The sequence below is a fragment of the Canis lupus genome, chromosome 26 (genome assembly GCF_011100685.1).
Source record: "Canis lupus familiaris isolate Mischka breed German Shepherd chromosome 26, alternate assembly UU_Cfam_GSD_1.0, whole genome shotgun sequence".
NCBI classification, from domain to species: Eukaryota; Metazoa; Chordata; class Mammalia; order Carnivora; family Canidae; genus Canis; species Canis lupus.
The window spans coordinates 15370685-15389116 of NC_049247.1; the positions used below are offsets into that span (position 1 = coordinate 15370685).

Below are 18432 nucleotides of genomic sequence, written 5' to 3' on the forward strand. Positions count from 1 at the left end.
TCTAATTCAACTGAGGACACATTGTTTTTTATTTTGATTTTATATTTGTATTTCTTTTAAACTGAAAACTTTGACTCCTAATGACATGAAATAAGCTGCTTATTTGCTTTATTTTATAATACAAATATATTGTTTCAGAACTATTACAACAACCTATGATTATCCAAAAATGTTTATTTTAAGAAGATTACTGGGTGCTCACTCTTTGTCAGGCACTTAATCTCAAAATGAACCAGAGGGGAAGGTGTGATTATTACCCTTGTTTTTCTCATAAGGAAACTGAGGCTCAAGAGGTCACAGAGGCAGAAGTCAGTAAGTGATAAAGGCAGCACTTGAACCCTCAAGTCTCTGATTCCATCCTCTCCATTGCTTTGGGTTTAATTTTTTTCCCTTGCCTTTTGGAATGAATAATGTGCCTGCTCTCCATTTACATTGGCCACTTGGGTATTTAATACTCTTAAAGATGACTTGACATTCATTATTTGGAAATGCACAGCTGAGAGAGAGAGAGAAAGAGAGAGAGAGAGAAGAGAGAGAGAGAGAAGCAAGCAGTTTCCTGGTCCAATATTATTACTAGAATGGAAAGCTTCCTGAGAAATGTGTTGGTTTATACTTTCAAAGTGACAGATTATTGCTTTCAGTTTTATTAGCTGATGGGTTCTGTTTAAAAGTGTTGAGTATTTCTCTGCTGCTGCCAGATCGTTGTAAGTGGGGCAAGCAAATGGGAGGGGTCATGAGGGTCTTGAGAAAGATATTACCAGGCACAGACTTGAACTCATCAGGGAAGCTTTAAAGAGGTCACTGGCTCCCTACCTTTGGGTGTTGGCTCAAGTAGGTCTCCTGAAATGGAGGATCTGCCTATGCAAGCAGGAGCCAACCTCAAGGACCCAGTTTCTTTTGGAAGCTTTCCTTGATCATACTAGCCTGCAATACTGGTGCTATCTGTAAAGTGGTTATACTGAGCAGCATAGTGTCCCTGCAAAATTCCTATCTGCCTGGAAACTTCAGAATGTGACCTCATTTGAAAATAGGGTCTTTGCAGATGTAATTAGTTCAATAAGATCATACTGGATTAGGTTGGGCCCTAAAGCCAGTGACTGGTGTCCTGACAAGAAGAGGAGAAGAGACACAGGCAAGAAGACTGGGTGAAGACAGAGCAGAAGTTGGAGTGATGTGGCCACAAGCCAAGGGCAGTAAGGGCAGTCAAGGAACACCTAGAGCTCCAGAACCTGGAAGAAACAAGTGAGGAATGTGGCCCTGCTGACACCTCGATTTCAGATTTCTAGGCTTCGGAGCTGTGAGAGAATAAATTTCTATTTTAAGCCACCAGTTTGTGGTAATTGGTTACAGCCCTACAGAACTAGTACAGCACCTGACTCCACACTGGGGAGGGGGACAACAAATGGGAAGTCTGAGGAAGATCTGGAAGGATGTTTAGGGTCATCCTGGTGTAACTGAAGGATAGGAGGGGACAAAGGAGATTCTAAGCGCAGGGACAGGAAGACAAGTCTGGAAGAAGACAAACAGCCTACAGTAGGCAGGGAGCTGCATGCTAGTGCAGTATTTCTTGAATGACTCGAAGATGACTGTGACATGAGCTGGGAAGATGAGAGGGGCCAGGTCCCTCAGGGTCTTTTAGGCCACCCGGGAAATGTCAAGGCAGCCATTTGAGGCCTACACAGAGGAGAGACACAGCACTAACAAACCCTGAACAGGCCTGGAGGTTCTAGAGGGTGAGCTCCCTGCAAGATGGACTTTTCTCCAAATTGGAATCCAGTCCAGCACCTGAAGGAGACATGACATTTCTTCCCTGAGTGTGGCCCTGCCTCTGGGCCACCCCCAAGCCAAACTTGTACCGAGGTCAGGTAGGTGGTAATGGAGCCAAGGGTGCCTCAGCTCCTGGCCCAACTGTATCAGACTCAGCCTGGAAGTCCATCTACCCCACAGCCTCTGACCTTGATTTTGTCATTTCAGAAGGTTATTTTTTTTAAGCTTTTTTATTTTTTTTAAGATTTTATTTATTCATGAGAGACACACAGAGAGAGGTAGAGACACAGGCAGAGGGAGAAGCAGGCTCCCTTTGGAGAGTCTGATGTGGGACTCAATCTCAGGACTCCAGAATCACGACCTGAGCCAAAGGCAGACACTCAACCACTGAGCCACCCAGGTGCCCCATTTTAGAAGGTTCTGATTTAATATATCTTTCTAGCCAAAAAAGCCAAAGAGGGGACTCCCCAGTGGAGGTCCCTACTGCTGCCTTGTCAGGAGAGGTAGAGGGAGGCATATAGCTGGAGATAGTTGCTCAGTCTCCAAAGAAACCAAGGGATCTTCCTAGTTCTGCATTAATTGGTAGTTCCAAGACTTCGGGACATACCTGGGATAGGCCTGGAATTCCTTCTTTGGGGAGAAAGGATGGGGAGGACCGAGAGATGGAGGGTTGGTCCAGTCCATTGGTCCTGAACTCTCTTCTCAGCTAGGCCCTGGCTTTTAGATTTCTGTGTTCCTTTCCACATTTAGCAAGAACTCTGCTCTGTTAGTTTAGTCATCCTTGGTCTCCGATCACCCTGACTGTGTGCCTCATCCTCTGCCATCCGCCAGGTGGTGTCTCATCATCCTGGCCTGCCTTCAGCAAGAATTCGAATCAGTCTGTTTAGCCAGAATCTCCTCTCACTAGTTTTCCCTTCACTGAACTGCTCCTGGGCTAGAAAGCCCCGTGTTTCCTTGTATTGACCCCCCACTCTTTCATCCTTACTGTAAAATCCCACTGCTGTGGTCCCTATACTATGGTAGTAGTTCCCCCTGAATAAAGCCTGCCTTACCATTTTTTAGCAAATAGTAATAATTTTTTTTCTTTGACACAGGTCGGGGAAATTTGTTGAATAGGTATTATATATAACTCAACAGAACTTAGGTCAAGGAGGCTCTGGAGTTAGGACAGTTGGGTTCATATCTCAGCTTTGACATTTTCTAGCTGTGTGGCCTTGGACACGTGGCCAACTTCTCTGTGCCTCAGTTGTCTCCTCTGTCAAGTGGGGATAAGTACCCACCTCCTGCAGCTGTTGTGATAAGAGCATGCCTGTGAAAAGCTTAGTGTCTTTCATATCTTAAATGCCAAATGCATGTTAATTAGTCTTAATGACGGCGGCTGCTTTTCTTTCAGAGAATGGAGATGGTTGAATGAACCAGCACTTAGAGATAGAGATAAAAAGACCTAGTCTCGAATTCCCACTTTGCTGCTTAATTGCTCAGTGACCTGGGGTTAGCTAATTTGACTCCTCAGGCCTCAGTTTCTCATCTTTAAAATGGAAACAAACACACCTAACTATCAAAGCTGTGCAGATGAGGATGAGAGAGAATGTTTATAAGCACTCTGGTACTTAGCAGGGGCTCGATAACTGGTTGGCTCACTACCTGGGCAAATGCTTCCTCTCCTGCCTTAGTCCTATTAGACACTAATAGTACCTATCTTATAAGCTCACTGTGAGGATTAAAGGGTTTATTTTAAGCAAAGCTCTCAGAGTAGTATCTGGCACTGTTAAATATTATTATTCCTATTCTCCTTCCCCGTAGTCATAAACGTTAATGGCCACCATTTATTAAGCACTGACTAGGTGCCAGGCATTGTACATGACAGCTCTATGAAATAGGAGCTCTTAGCAGCCCCACTTCACAGAAGAACAAACTGAGGCTTAGAGACGTAAGATCATTTGCCCAAGGTCACCCCACACCTGTGATTAGCAGAGTGACTGTGCCATTGCCCCAAGAATGAATACAATAGTCTGGATATGTGGAAATAGTCACCAGAACCCAACAGGATAGTCATCCTTATGGTTCCATGCTCTCCAGGGCCCATGACCTCAGGGAGAACCAGGCTGCAGGTCAAGCCTGGTTGGGATGATGGATGAGCAGAGACAGCTCCTGCTGCGGCATAAACACAGAGAAATATAGGTCAGTTCTGGCAGCCAGGCCCCCCTGCGTGTTTTACCCCAAAGCCAATCTTGTCAACTTGATCTTCTGCCCTGAACTTCAGCTGTCCTCGGGATGTTCTTGTGTTTCATGAATTATGCAGACTTAACAAAATGTGCGCTCCACAGATTAAAGACTCTATTCTCCTGACTGGAAGGCCTTTCTTTCCTCCACTAGAGTTTTTTTTTTTTTTTTTTTTTTTTCCTCTTCCTCTTGCTCTCACAGCCTGCTTTTTAGTTACCCTGTAGAGCAACTTCTCTCTTCTTGCTCTTAACAGTTCACCTTACAATGCCCCTGCTTTGTGCTAGTCTCACTACAGATTCTTTGTTATCAACTAGAAACACTTTTGGGAATCCCAAGGGGTCCTGGATGAACACCTGGGAATTTTTCTAGGTAAGTTTAGTGGATTAGAACTCAGCATGGCCGACTCTGATAATATGAGTCCAATCTGTATGTAGTGGCAAATTGGTTCTTCTGTCAAAAAGAAAGGCCCCGATTTGTAGCATTTGCCAATTTCCGTGGTGTCAATCCTCCCATCATGGTGGATTTCAGGGTAACCAGTGTAACCTCACTGGATGTGAATGTGGGAAGAGATGTCCAGAATCAGCTCTCACAAGCTTGTACAAGTTGGCTCCAGTACCCTGCTGATTCAGTTCCCATGACTGGTGGAAGCAATTATTACTTGTGGTCTAGGTTTGGGTCCTGACCGTGCACCCCTTTTGAGCTGTGTAAAGTTGGGCAGTGCACTTAACTAACCTCTAGGAGTCCCAGTTTTCTCATCTGTGGATGGGTATGATAACAGGAACTCTGTGTGGAGTTGTGATCAGGGGTAAAAGAGTTGTGGTAGGTGAAGCGGTTAGCACTTCATCAGACACACAGAGCTCAATGAGTGGTAGCTACACTACATCAGATTGGGAAGAGCCTGTGTCAGTCAAGATGGCTAAGTGTTGCCATAGTAACAGATAACCCCAAGTATCAGAGTCTTAACATAGCCAGACTTCATTTCCTATTCATGTAGTGTGACAAAGGCATATTTGGCTGGGAGGTCTTTGCTTGTCCTAACTTTGCAGAAAAGCAGGTTAATGGAGGTCCATGTTAATATGTGTTCGTGATCACCACAGCATGAAGAGGAGAAACATGCTGAATTGCATGCTCTCTTTTAAACCTTTTGCCCAGAAGTGGCACACATCACTTCCACCAATATTTTATTGGCTAATGCAAGCAAATTATCTAATTTCAAGAAAAGTAACCCTACTATGGACCCAAAGTCCTTGGTAAGTAGCCTTAAAGATTATCAGAATCTTCTTAGATATTTTCTTTAGCGGCTCTGATTTTTCTTTCTTTTTTTTTTTTAATTAAACAGCCATTGTTAAAACTGAGCAGAGAGTGGGTAGGAAGCCCAGCCCTCACAGTATACCAGTTGGGTGACCTTGGGCAAGTTACTGAACCTCTTTGCCTTCAGTTTTCTCATCTGTCAAGTGGGGCAGTGCACTTAACTAACCTCTAGGAGTCCCAGTTTTCTCATCTGTGGATGGGTATGATAACAGGAACTCTGTGTGGAGTTGTGATCAAGTAAAAGAGTTGTGGTAGGTGAAGCGGTTAGCACTTCATCAGACACACAGAGCTCAATGAGTGTGAGCTCTCACACAATGAGCTCAATGAGTTTTCTCATCTGTTAAGTGGGGAAAATAGCTCCTTCATCTTCCAGAGTTGTAGTGAGGATGACATGTGTTAATATACATAGTCACTGTAAGCGCTGTGTCAGGTATAGATGACCGTTATTATTAACCCACAGCAATTCTATCTGGTTTTACAGTGACCACCTCTTTTTGCAGATGAGGACACCAAGGCTCCAAGGAGTGATTTCACTTGTCCAGGATCACACAGTTGGGAGTTAACAGTGTCAGAATTGGAGTTTATACCTGTCTGACACCCAACACTCCACTTTTGACGGTCCTAGTGCTTTTCTGAGAGGAGGCCACCAGCCCCTCCCCCACCTGTTGTATCTGTACCCAGAGGGATGTTGTTGGCTTAATCTTGGGGTCCTTCTGCAGACCGGGACTGTGATGACTGAACGAGGCAAGAAAGTAAACACTCATTACAATGCGAACACACACGTGGGGTTCCTGCCTTGCTTAAAGTAAACGTCTCAATTAACACAGAAGACCTTTTTCTTTCCATAGCTGCAGGCTAGTTCATCTTTTGGATCAATTAAATTGTTGACAGTCAGCATAGGAGGGCTACATACGAATCAATAGCCAAGGTGCCTTTTGGTGCAGATTTGCATGCACTCCAATGGAGCTGTATGAGCTGGGGATGGGCTAGAGTCAGGTTCAAATATTTTGATGTGATCCTTGGTGAGAAATACATTTTATATCACAACAAGTGCATGGCACAGATGCACATATTGACGCACATGCATGCACACATGCTCGCACACAGCTCCTGAACCGAGATGTTTTCCATTCTATTCCAATCTGTGTAATTCCACTCCAGAAAGAAATGTTGGTTTCAACCTGCTAAATTAATACTATATCACCAGGAATAGGATGCAGCCCACATTTTGAAAAACGTTGGACTAGGCTGTGGTTGCCGGACTCATGTGTGGGGCACTTGGATGGTGCCTTTGATGTGTTACTGCAGAGTTAAGGACAGGTATGTCCACAGGAACGAGACAGATTCTAGCACTAAATATTCTTAACATCCTACTGCAATTCACAAGTCCCGCCTTTCTCCTTGACACCCTTGTCTTCCTCAGTAACCTCCCCTGCTACATTGCCCTCTTTGCTCTTTGTAATACATCAAGCACATCTCTATCTCGAAGCCTTGGCACTCAGCTGATTCTACCGCTCTGTGCTACCCTCCCTCCAGCACCCCCAGGCCCAGCTTCTTTTAGCTCTGATTATCAGAAAAACTTTCCCTGGCCCATCCCCTATAAATGGCAGCCCCCCTCCAATTTTCTGTGTGTTTTTCCTGCTTTGTTTTTCTTATTAATACTTACCACTACTTAACATTATTTATATATTATATTAATACATTAATACATAATAACATTAATATTTATAATATTACCAGTGTAGTATTTATTGATAATAGCAATAAATATGTATTTATTGTCTACTTTTCTCTCCTCCAACGTAAGCTGCATAAGGGCAGGAAATTTGTTTCATTCATTGTATCTCAGAGTTTAGAGAAGTGCCTGGTGCGTAGTGAGTACCTCATAAGTCTTTTTTCCAGGTGGTATACACAAAATAAACACTTAGGAGATATTATTGGTTATTTTATCTTCTAGGTTCCATCTTTTGTATATCTCTCAAAATATTTTAATAACAGCTATATTGAGAAGTCACATAGCACATAACTCGCTCATTTAAAATGTGTAGTTTTTAGCATATTCAGGGATATGTACAACCACACTACAATTTTAGAACATTTTTATCGCCTCAAGAAATCTCAAACTTTTTAGCTATCATCTCCTCAAACTCCCACCTCCCCAGCCATAAGCAACCACTAATCTACTTTTTCTCTCTAAAGATTTACTTATTCTGGTCATTTTATATAAATCATCTTTTCCTATGACTATTGGCCATCTGGATGTCTTCTTTGGAGAAATGTCTATTTCTGTCTTCTCCCCATTTTTAATTGGATTATTTGTTATTGGGTGTTGAGTTTTATAGGTTCTTTATATATTTTGAATAGAAACCCTTTATCAGATATGTCATCTGCAAATATCTTCTCCCATTCCATAGGCTGACTTTTAGTTGTGTTAATGGTTTCCTTCACTGTGCAGAAGCATTCTATTTTGAGGTAGTCCCAATAGTTTATTTTTGCTTTTATTTCTCTTGCCTCCAGAGACAATATCTAGAAAAAAGTTTCTACAGCTGATTTCAAAGTAGTTGCCACCTGTGTTCTCCTCTAGAATTTTTATGGTTTCAAGTCTCACAGTTAGGTCTTTAATCCATTTTAAATTTATTTGTGTTTATAGTGTCAGAAAGTGGTTTAGTTTTTTTCTTTTGCATGTTGCTGTCGAGTTTTCCCAGCACCATTTGTTGAAAAGACGGTCTTTTTCCCACTGGTTATTCTTTCCTCCTTTGTTGAAGATTAATTGACCATTTAGTTTTGGGTTCATTTTCAAGTTTTTTGTTCTATTCTGTGTCTGCTTTTGAACAGTACCACACTGTTTTAATCACTACAGCTTTGTAATATAGCCTGAAATCTGGAATTGTGATGCCTCCGACTCTGCTTTTCTTCTTTAAGATTGCTTTGGCTTTTTGGGTTCTTTTGTAATTCCATACAAATTTCAGGATCGTTTGCTTTAAATTTTATATAAAAGTTCTTTTTTGCAATTTATTTTTCATTCTGTAGCTTGTTTTTTCACTTTCACAAAAGGTTTTGAATTTGATGTTCTATTTATTAAATTTTTCTTTTGTTGCTTGTGCTTTTGGCATTATATCTAAAAGTCCATTGCCAAATTCAAAGTCGTGAAGATTTACCCTTATCTTTTCTTCTAAACGTTTTATAGTATTAGCTCTGACGTGTAGAATTTTGATCCATTTTGAATTAATTTTTGGGTATGGTAGAGGTGATTCACACTTCGTTCTTCTGCATGTGGCTACCCAATTGTCCAAGCACTATTTGTTGACAAGACTATTTGTTGCTGTTTGCTCACTTAACCAGGTTGGTGGCTGGCTGAATTAGTTCAATAAAGTCTGTCCGCCTCCCTGTTGCAGTGAATGATGCTTATCATCAAAGAGGGCAGCCTGGAATAAGCCCAGAGTCACACTAGAATGACAGTGCTTTTGGCAGAGCAGCCTTTGTTTCTTTCCCTGACCACACTAAATCTTCAATTCCATTAATTGTTCTATTTAAGCAGGTTTCAATAATGCCCTAGGGCATAAATTGCTCCACAAACTGATACAATTAAACCTGGGCTCTTTTGAAGGGATGCTTCCTGAGGTCAGTGTTTGAAATTTGTAATGACAAAATCCTCCCACATGTCTTTTCCTTTTTTCTCCAGCAAAAGAAAACTACACTAGCTGGCCTATGGTTTAGCCTGTACCTCCAGTGAATCCATCAATAGCCCAATGAAGCCCAGTAGCTTTTCGCCACCTGTACTGTTTTTTTTTTTAAAACACCTTAGGCTTGACCTTCAGACTGTTGTAAGTGGACTTGGTTGCTTTGGGAAGAAACTAAGAGCCCTTCTTGCTCTGGTCTACTTCTCTTCCCCGGGTATGACCTTTGAGTAAGTGACTATGATATTGGGAGTAGACCATGCTGTACTTCACTCTGAGTGACACCTCTGTTCTGGAGGTTCCAGGTCTCCTTGGCTTGCCTCTCTCACCATGGAAACCCCTCCCCTACCTCATGAACTAGGGCAGGGGTGCTCAGGACCCCAATATTTCCAGCAGTGCTATGCTCAAGGTGGAGCCTCTGTCCCACCAGCAGGCTGTGCAGAAGAAGCCTCTCAGCTGCATTTCACTAGAACCTAGCTTTAGCAACAGGTAGCTGGCAGCCAGATGAGAAATGCTGATGTCCTGCTCCTTCCAGGAAGATAGCCCTCTGACTGGGAACTGGGGAGAGAAGGAAGCTTGTGTTCTTGACTGTTCCAGTTTGGAGTGGAATTTCTATCTTGCTGAGCTGGGCAAGGGGAGGGAAGGCATGAGTCTAAGTTCAAATACCACTGACCCTCACTTTTCCTACCTAGTTTTAATAGGATTTCTTGAATAACTGTTTCTTTACTTGGTGTATGGACCATTTGCAGAGGTTTAACATTTTAAAATAATTTTCACCAATCTGTCAGGGAAGTGGGTTCACAGAGCTGCTCACACTATCATGCTAGAGTTGGAATCCTCTAGGTTAAACTTAAAATTTGTTTCATTCTGCTTAAAATTCTCTTTCCCCAACCAACTAGAAAACTCTCATAATTTTTCAAGTCTCAGTTTAATTTCTTTCTCATTTCCACCCTCCTCTTCCCTACAGAGGGCTTTATCATTCTTCTCATTGTGTTATTATTACATCTGTCCACCGTATTGTATTGCAATTGCTTGTCTTGTCTGTGACTTCTCTGCTAGACTCTTTTCTCCTCAAGGGCATCTACTGTTCATCACTGCAGTCATTCCCAGCATGAGGGTTTGCATGTATTATATACTCAACTAATGAATATTAAACAGATTTCATGTGTTGGCCACTTCTTTTGCATTTCTTTTGTGTGTATGCGTGTGTATGTGTATCTGTGTGCTTGTGCATCTGCAATCCATGAAAATGGAGGCATTAACAGAAACAGTTGTCATTTGTATGTAGTAGGTACTGTTCTAAGCATTCCTTACATGGATTCATTCATAAGATAATCCTCACAGTTATTATATATCATTTATTAGGCTTAACCCTATTATGTCTTATTTACACTGAGAAATTTGAGACACAGAGGTTTTAAGTCATTTGGCCAAGGTACATACTAATAAGCTCTCGGGCCAGTATTTGAGTCCAAGGAATCTAACCCCACAACTGTTATGATAAATTGTCTAAAGTGTATACCAGGTGCATAGTAAATGCTCAGTGAATAGAAATTAGTAAATGCAGGCATCAATGAACCCAATTGGTCCTTGCTTTCCTCCTTAAATGAGATCTGAGACACCTTAAACTATCATTGCTTGCTACCTGGCTGATCACCTTGCTCCTAAGAAGACAGGCACCAGGCCTGTCCAGCCCCATCTTGCACCAGTAAACCCAAATTCAGGCCCTTCCAAGGTCAGTAATCACCATACTGTTTTATTGGCACTTGCATCCATTTAATTTTTAAAAGTATTTTCATTTTTGCTGCTCTGCCATTTATGGAGAGCACTCACTGCCATGGCTTTTCATTCATTTCCTAGCGACACATTTGTATATGGATTGAATCCTCCCATAGGTGGGCTCCAGTAATGTCCCACTTTCTAATTAGGGTCGTGAGTTCTTCTCATTTGGGAAACCACTGCTGCCTTGATGAGCTGGTTGGGTTCCAACGCCCTGCACTTTCCTGACAAAATCACAAGTGTTACCGTTTCAGTTCTTAGCTACCTGCAAACATGGTCACCTTCATGGGTAATAATTGAAATCATGACCAACATGCCATCCCAGTATTTTGGTATTTATTTTATATGGTGCTAAAGTACTGGCATTTTATTTTTTAAAATGTGAGATAGACTTGCCATGATATTTATGATTTTTTTGATTGAGGGATAACATAAGTGTAGAAGTCTTAAACATATAATCATTCTCCAGTGAATATAGAGAAGATTCACAGCATCTTGGGAGGCACCATCATACCTCTTTCCAGTCAATACTCAACTCAGAAGTGATCACTCCTTTGGACTTCTCTCACTACAGATTCATTTTGCCTATTTTTGAACTTCATATAAAATAGAACCCTACTGTATGTATTCTGTTATGTCTGTCTTCTCTTGGCCAATCATTATGTCAGTGAGAGTCATTCAATTGGTTGAATGAAGCAGCAATTTATCCCTTCTTATGACTGTATTGTGTTCCATTGTATGGATGTACACGATTTATTTACCTATTCATCTACTACTATACACCTGGGCTATTTCCAATTTCTGGTTTTTATAAATAAAACATGTACAAGTCTTTGTATGAATATGTTTTTCTTTTTTGGGAAATTGTTAAAAATTAGTTTCCTTGGGTTACAGAATAGATGTATGTTTCATTTTACAAAACACTTTAGCTCTTCCATCAAAGTGGTTGTATATTTTTATATCTCCATTTGAAATGTTTGGAACTTTTGGTTGTTCTACATCTTAGCCAACATTTTATGTTGGTTAGATTTTTAGAAACCATTCTGATTGACATGTAGTGTTTTTTCAGTCTGGTTTTAATTTGCATTTTCCTGATGACTTTTGATACATTTTCACTTACTAAGTGGTTATTTGTTTATCTTCCTTTGTGGAGGGTCTGCTCAAGATTTCTTGAGCATTTTTATTAGACTATTTTTCTTTTTTTTATTGAGTTGTAGGAATTTTTTTATATTCTGGAAACAAGTACTTTATCAGACACATGTATTATGACTATTTTCTTCTAGTTTATGGCTTCCCTATTAATTTCCTTAATGGTGTCTTTTGAATGAACAGAAGTTTTAAATTTTTATGGCATCCAATTTATGAATTTTAAAAAAATAAAAATAAAAAAAATAAAAAAAAATAAAAGAACTTATGGTTAGTACTTTCTGTATCCTAAGAAAGTTTGCTTATTACAGCATATTCTGCCATGTTTCCTTATAGGAATTTTATAGTTTTAATTCTTATGTTTAGATCTAGGAGTCAACTTGAATTGATTTTTTGGTATACGTGATATAGGGATTGAGATTCTTTTTTTTTTTCATTTGAGTATCTAGTTATTCCAGTATTGTTTGTCAAAGACTCCTTTTTCCATAGAATTGCTTTAGTGTTTTTGTAGAGAACAAATTGACTATAGCATATGCATCTATTTCTAGAATCTTTATTCCATGCCAGTGATACTTGTATTCCTTTTTTATTTATTTATTTATTTATTTATACCTTTTTATTTTATGTATTCATGAGAGACACAGAGAGAGAGGCAGAGACAGAGGCAGAGGGAGAAGCTGGCGCCCTGCAGGAGACCGTTGTGGAACTCGGTCCCGAGACTCCAGGATCATGCCCTGAGTTGAAGGCAGACACCCAACCACTGAGCCACCCAGGCATCCCAAGTAATGTAAGTTCTTCAAGATTGTCTTGGCTTTCCTAGGTTGTCATTTATCCTCTCAAAATTCATATGTTGAAGTCCTAACCTGCATTACTTCAGAATGTTACCTTATTTGGAGATAGGGTCTTTATAGAGGTTTTTAAGTTATAATGAGTTATGTAGGTTGGATCTTAAGCCACTATGACTGGTGTCCTTTAAAAAGGGGGAAATTTAGATACAGTCATACACCTGGGGAGAACATGTGAATATAAAGAGATCAGGGTGATATTTCTACAAGCCAAGGAACATCAAGGATTGCTAGCAAACTGTCAGAAGCTAGGGAAGACATGTGGAACAGATTTTTCTCTTACAGCTCTCACAAGGAACCAGTCCTAGCAACATCTCAGTCTTGGACTTCTAACCTCTAGAACTCAATATGTAATGTTTTGTTATGGCAGTCCTAGCAAACTACATAGGTCTCTTGCTTTTTTCCTGAAATTTTAGAATTAGTTTATTAATTTTCAGTCTGATATTTTGATTGGGATTGCATTCAATTTGGGGGAGAATGGGCATCTTTACAACATTGAGTCTTCTAATTCATGAACATGGTATATCATTTCATTTATTCAGGTTTTTAATTTCTTTTAGCATTCTTCTTTGGCTTTCAGTATAGAGATCTTGTACCTTTTCACTAAATTTATTCCTAATTATTGAAATAAATAAATAGCATCTTTGCTGATGCTTTTGTAAATTCTATTGTTTTTCTAACTTTGCTTTTTTAAATGTTGCTAGTAGAAATGAAACTTATTTAAATTATATATTGACTTGTACTTCATGACTTTGCTAAGTTCACTTATTCTAGTAGATTTTTATATGTGTGAATTCGTTAGAATTTTCTACATCCACAAGCATGTTGTCAGTCATGACTGCAATTTGTTTAAAGTAGTTTGAATAGGATATAGCAGTGACTTTTTCTATGATCTTGGTCAGGCATCTAATCTCTCTGAACTTTTAGTGGTTCTCATTATAGAGAAAGATTGTTATATGGACTTGTCTTTGATATTCCTTTCAGATATATGATAAAGAAACTGGCTCTGTCATTTACTTATTTGTAAGTGGGTGCAGCATTGTGACCCTGGGCAAAAATGCTACATGTCTATGAGTCTCAGTTTGTTCATTCATAAAATGGTATAATAATAATAATAATATTTTCATGTCATAAAATCATTTCAAGGAATCAATGAAATAAAGCATATGAAGTGTTTATCAGGGCACTTCGAAGATTTCAGGCACTCAGTGACTGTTACATGTTGCGGTAGAATAAAATATATATTTGGTGTTTGTCCCTAGTTCCTGGTACAGAGCTTCTAAAACCCTTGGAATTTCCAAGGTAATAGGGGTGCTTTTTGTTATTTATAAATTTCTTCCTCTTTCTAGACATTTGAGTTTATGATGATGAGGTGACTCAACGGGGAGCCCCTAGAAAACCTCCTGATGGGACTGGTCACTTTCAGCTTCTCCTATCTCTGGGAAGCGGAGGAGGGCTGGAGAGTAAGTTATAAACACTTTTGAACAAGATGTGGAGAGTTTCTAAGTTGGCGAGCACATCTACATGCTGGGAGAATGGGACATCCCAACTCCATTGACACAGAGGCTCCTGTGCTCCTTCTGGACCTTGCCCCTAAGTACTTTTTCATCTGGATGTTTATTTGTATCCTTTATAACAAACTGTGGTCATAAGTATAGCACTTTCCTGAGTTTTGTAAGCCATTCTAGAAAATCATCAAACCTGAGGAGCCCTTGAATTTGTAGTTGAATTATTGGACACCCAGGTATTTTCAGAGTTGGAGAATTGGTTATGGGTGTTGGAAAAAGATGCCACACCTATTAATAATGATGATGCTGTTAATAATGACAATGATGATAGCACTATAGTGCTTTCCAGCTTGTAAAGTATTTTTACATTTTATATCTCATTTCATTACCAAAAGGGCCTGTTGGCTAGGCAGAGCTGAGATTATTAACTTCACTGTATTGATTAAGAAGCTCCAAGAAGTTAAGTGACATGTCTGGAGCCATTCAGCATTTAAGAGACAGAGCTATGATGTGGTTTTCTGACCTTGAATCTTGTATTTCCACAAACAAGGACAGGTTGGACAAGGGAGGTTTTGTAGAAACCAGTCCCAGTCCATGGGGACGCCATTACCAAGCATGCTCTGAGGAGGGTGTGTGTGTGTGTGCAACTTCTCTCAATCCACCAGATTAGGACAATATTTCTCAAACGGAAGTGTGCCTCAGAATCCCCAGAGAAGCATGTAAAAATACACGTTCTTGGGCCCCACACTCATAGATTTTATTCATAGCTCCAGAAGGGCCCAAGAGACAAGAGTTTTTAGCAAATAGCCCATGTAACTCTCACACTGTTCTTCCACTGACCAAAACCCTTGTTTTAAGCAGTGGTTCTCAGGCCAGGCTGTGCATGAGAGTCACCTGGGAAGTTTTTAAAATTTACAGTGCCCAGGCCCTCCCCAGGGCTACAGAATCAGAATCTCTGGCAAGTGCAAAGAACTGTTCCAGATGAGCTGATCTACAGGATTACCTACTCATTCCATTCCTCTGCATCCTTACCTTTCCTTCTCTCTCCACCTTGTGCACCTCTTGTTCAGTGTCTCTGTGATTTATTTTGTTTTAATCTCCCACATTTATTTGTATCTTTGTCTGTGTTTTTCCTTCTTTAGTCCATCTGTGTCTCTGAGACTCTCTCTATTTTATGTCATCTCTTTGGATGAATGTTCTGAGACTCTGCCCCCTCTGCCTCTATTCTGTCTCTCCCTTTTCCTGGGTCTGTTGCTGTGTGCATCTCTGTGAGTTTCTGCCTCTGATTGTTTTCTGTCCTGGCTCTTGCTCTGACTCTGGGTCTCTTGTTTCTCTGGTCCTGTCCATCTGTGTGTGTGTGCGTGCGCTTGCGCTTCCATTATTTGCTCTCCATCTCCAGTCCTTTTCTTCTCTCTTCCTCCCACCTCCCAGCCTCTCAGCTCTGCAGCTTTATGTGAAATCCAGAGACTCTTCTCTGGAGAAGTCTGAAATATCCTGGGTCAGACCTGAAACCACTGCAAATCTCAGAATGTTTGACTCTAATCAGGAGCCCCCTCTGGGTCTGTTCACTCACCCTCAGGGTTTATCTGGGGCCCTCAGTTTCCTATGCTGCCAGAGATAAGCTGCCCTTTGTAGCAATTGCCTTGGGCATGACCCTCAAAAAGACTAGATAAGTATCATAGCCTTTGGGATCCTGGAGTGCCCTCCACTCCTCCCCAGGCTGAAAACTGACCTTCCTATCACTGACCCTCAGTATCCCAGAATACTCTCAGGGTCTTTATGGCTGATCCAAACAACCCTTAGGAGATCAGACTAACTTTTATCCTCAAGCTAATATTGTTAATTCATCATTAATTAAGTAATTTATTTACCTGGTATTTATTAAACACTGTGTAGCAGATTCTGTGCTGAGAGTATAGCAGTGAGGATAACAGGTGTAATATTATAAATCTTGGCTCTCATAAGAACTATTATAGCATGGATTAAGCACCTATTATGTTCCAGGAGCTTAATTTATATAAGGAACTTCATACCAGAATTCCTTACTGGGAGACAATTGCCTCTTTCATGCAAAGTACTCTAATTATCAGCTCATAATCATTATAGCTATTAATTGATTATAGCCATTAATACACTGGACATTTAAGTCTTCTGTATTCAGGGGTGATATTTAACATGTTTAACAAATGACCAGTTGACCAATAAATACATTTGCCCCACTCCTCACTTCTATTGCAATTAGTTGCATAAACATCAAGTCTTCTGTCATTCATTCATTCATTTATTCATTCATTTTTTCATGCAATTGTTCATTTATTCTTTCTTTCAGCATATTGTGAAGGGCCCAACAGATATCATGTACTGTGTTAGGAACTGAGATGCAGCAAATAAAGGACATCATAAGGGACTGAAGGAAGGGGATAGATACAGACATTGATCAAGTTCATGGAATGTAACAAAGGAAAAGTTCAGGAGTATATATCTAACCTAGTTAGAGCAATGAGGGAGGGCTTTGTGGAGGAAGGGACTTTCTTTAATATGAAGACTTAGGGGTACCTGGGTGGCTCAGTGGTTGAGCATCTGCCTTTGGCTCAGGTTATGATTCTCGGATCCTGGGATCAAGTCCCAGGATTGGGCTCCCCACAGAGAGTCTGCTTCTCCCTCTGCCTATGTCTCTACCTCTCTGTGTCTCTCATAAATAAATAAAATCTTAAAAAAATACTAAGACTTAAACAGTGAACAGGGGTTAGCCAGATGATGTCTCTTTCTTGCCAATTTTTTATGTTCTGTAGGACAGAACATGGTGCTCTGAGCCTAGTAGGGCTCTACCAAATCAATAGGTAAATAAAACACAATGACCTTGAAAGCAGTTTTCTGGCTGGGTGCTAATTGGCTAAGCAAGCCATAATGAAGATGCGTTATCTTTTCTAGCAACACTTGCTGTTAGCACATCTTTTGTCAGTGCATGTACCTAGCACCTGGCTAAGAATCAAAGACAGTTGTCTCCATTCAAAATTCATGATGATGTTAGAGCTTTTAACAAACTCCCTATTCACTCTCCCAGTCTAAGAAGATGATTTAGAGCTCAGGAAAGTAGGCCTAGGAGACAAAACTTGATGAAAGAGAACAGTATGAGGTCCTAGTTCTCAAACTCATACCTGTAGGCAACATGTTTTAGAGCTGTGGTCTGTGTTTCTAAAGCTTCTTCTGTTCCTTTAGAAGAAATCAGAAACCTGAATTTTCATGTAAAACCTTTCTGATTTTTGTGTTGGAATCTCATTTAAAAATTAAAGAAAAAAGGCATTACCTAACCAAACCAAACATCAATGTGCTGCTGTCTTAGTCTGTTCTGGCTGCCATAACAAAAATACCATTGACTGTGTGGATAAAACATTTATTTGTCACAGTTCTGGAGGCTGGTAAGTCCATGATCAAAGTGCTGGCAAATTTGGTGTCTGCGGGAATCGGCTTCTTGGTTCATAGATGGTTGACTTCTCCCTACGGTGTCATATGGTAGAAGGGGTGAGGGAGCTCTTTGGGGTCCCTTTTATGAGGGCAGTAATCCTTTTCATGCAGACTCTACCCTCAGGAGCTAATCACCTCCCAAAGTCCTCACCTCATAATACCATTATATTGAGAGTTAGGATTCAAAGCATATGAATTTGGGAGTGACAAACATTTAGCTCATAATAGCTGCCCTTCCTGGTTTAGAAGCTATTTCTTCAAAATGAGAAGGAATCAGAGGGACTTCTGTTTACCATGCAGAATGTGGCTCTAAACATTGTACTGCATGTTCTATGGATCTTCATTGCGAATATTCATCGCATGAACATCTCTATTATCTTTTTTAATCTTTTTATCAACCTCACAGGGCTAGTATTACCATCTCTTTTGAGGAAGATTGCCAAATTAAGTCTGCAGGGACCCAATATTAGCCATGAGGAAGCTAAATATTCAAACAGAACTAAACTAAGAAGAGGAGAAAGTTGTTGAATCAGAGACTTGATTTTGTAAGATATTCCCTTCCCCAGGTGCTAAGGGCCTTGAATAACCAGATGTTTGTCTAAAAACTGTCATTGTGTTGGTTGGATGTCTTCACTAATTGCTCTAAATACTGCTGCCCTTTTCTGCAACTTTCTTGCTTAGTTTTAACATGTTGGTATGGGGAGCCAGTTC

The 18432-nt window shown here is 40.4% G+C and overlaps 1 long non-coding RNA gene across 3 annotated transcripts in view; it reads left to right on the top strand.

The window, feature by feature from the left end:
* Positions 1-18432, top strand: part of LOC119866170 — a 121126-nt gene that overhangs the window by 3909 nt on the left and 98785 nt on the right. For all 3 annotated transcript variants that reach the window (XR_005379242.1, XR_005379241.1, XR_005379240.1), the window contains exons 2-3: positions 12548-12690; positions 14098-14211. This is a non-coding gene — a long non-coding RNA (uncharacterized LOC119866170). The remainder of the gene's footprint in view (positions 1-12547; positions 12691-14097; positions 14212-18432) is intronic.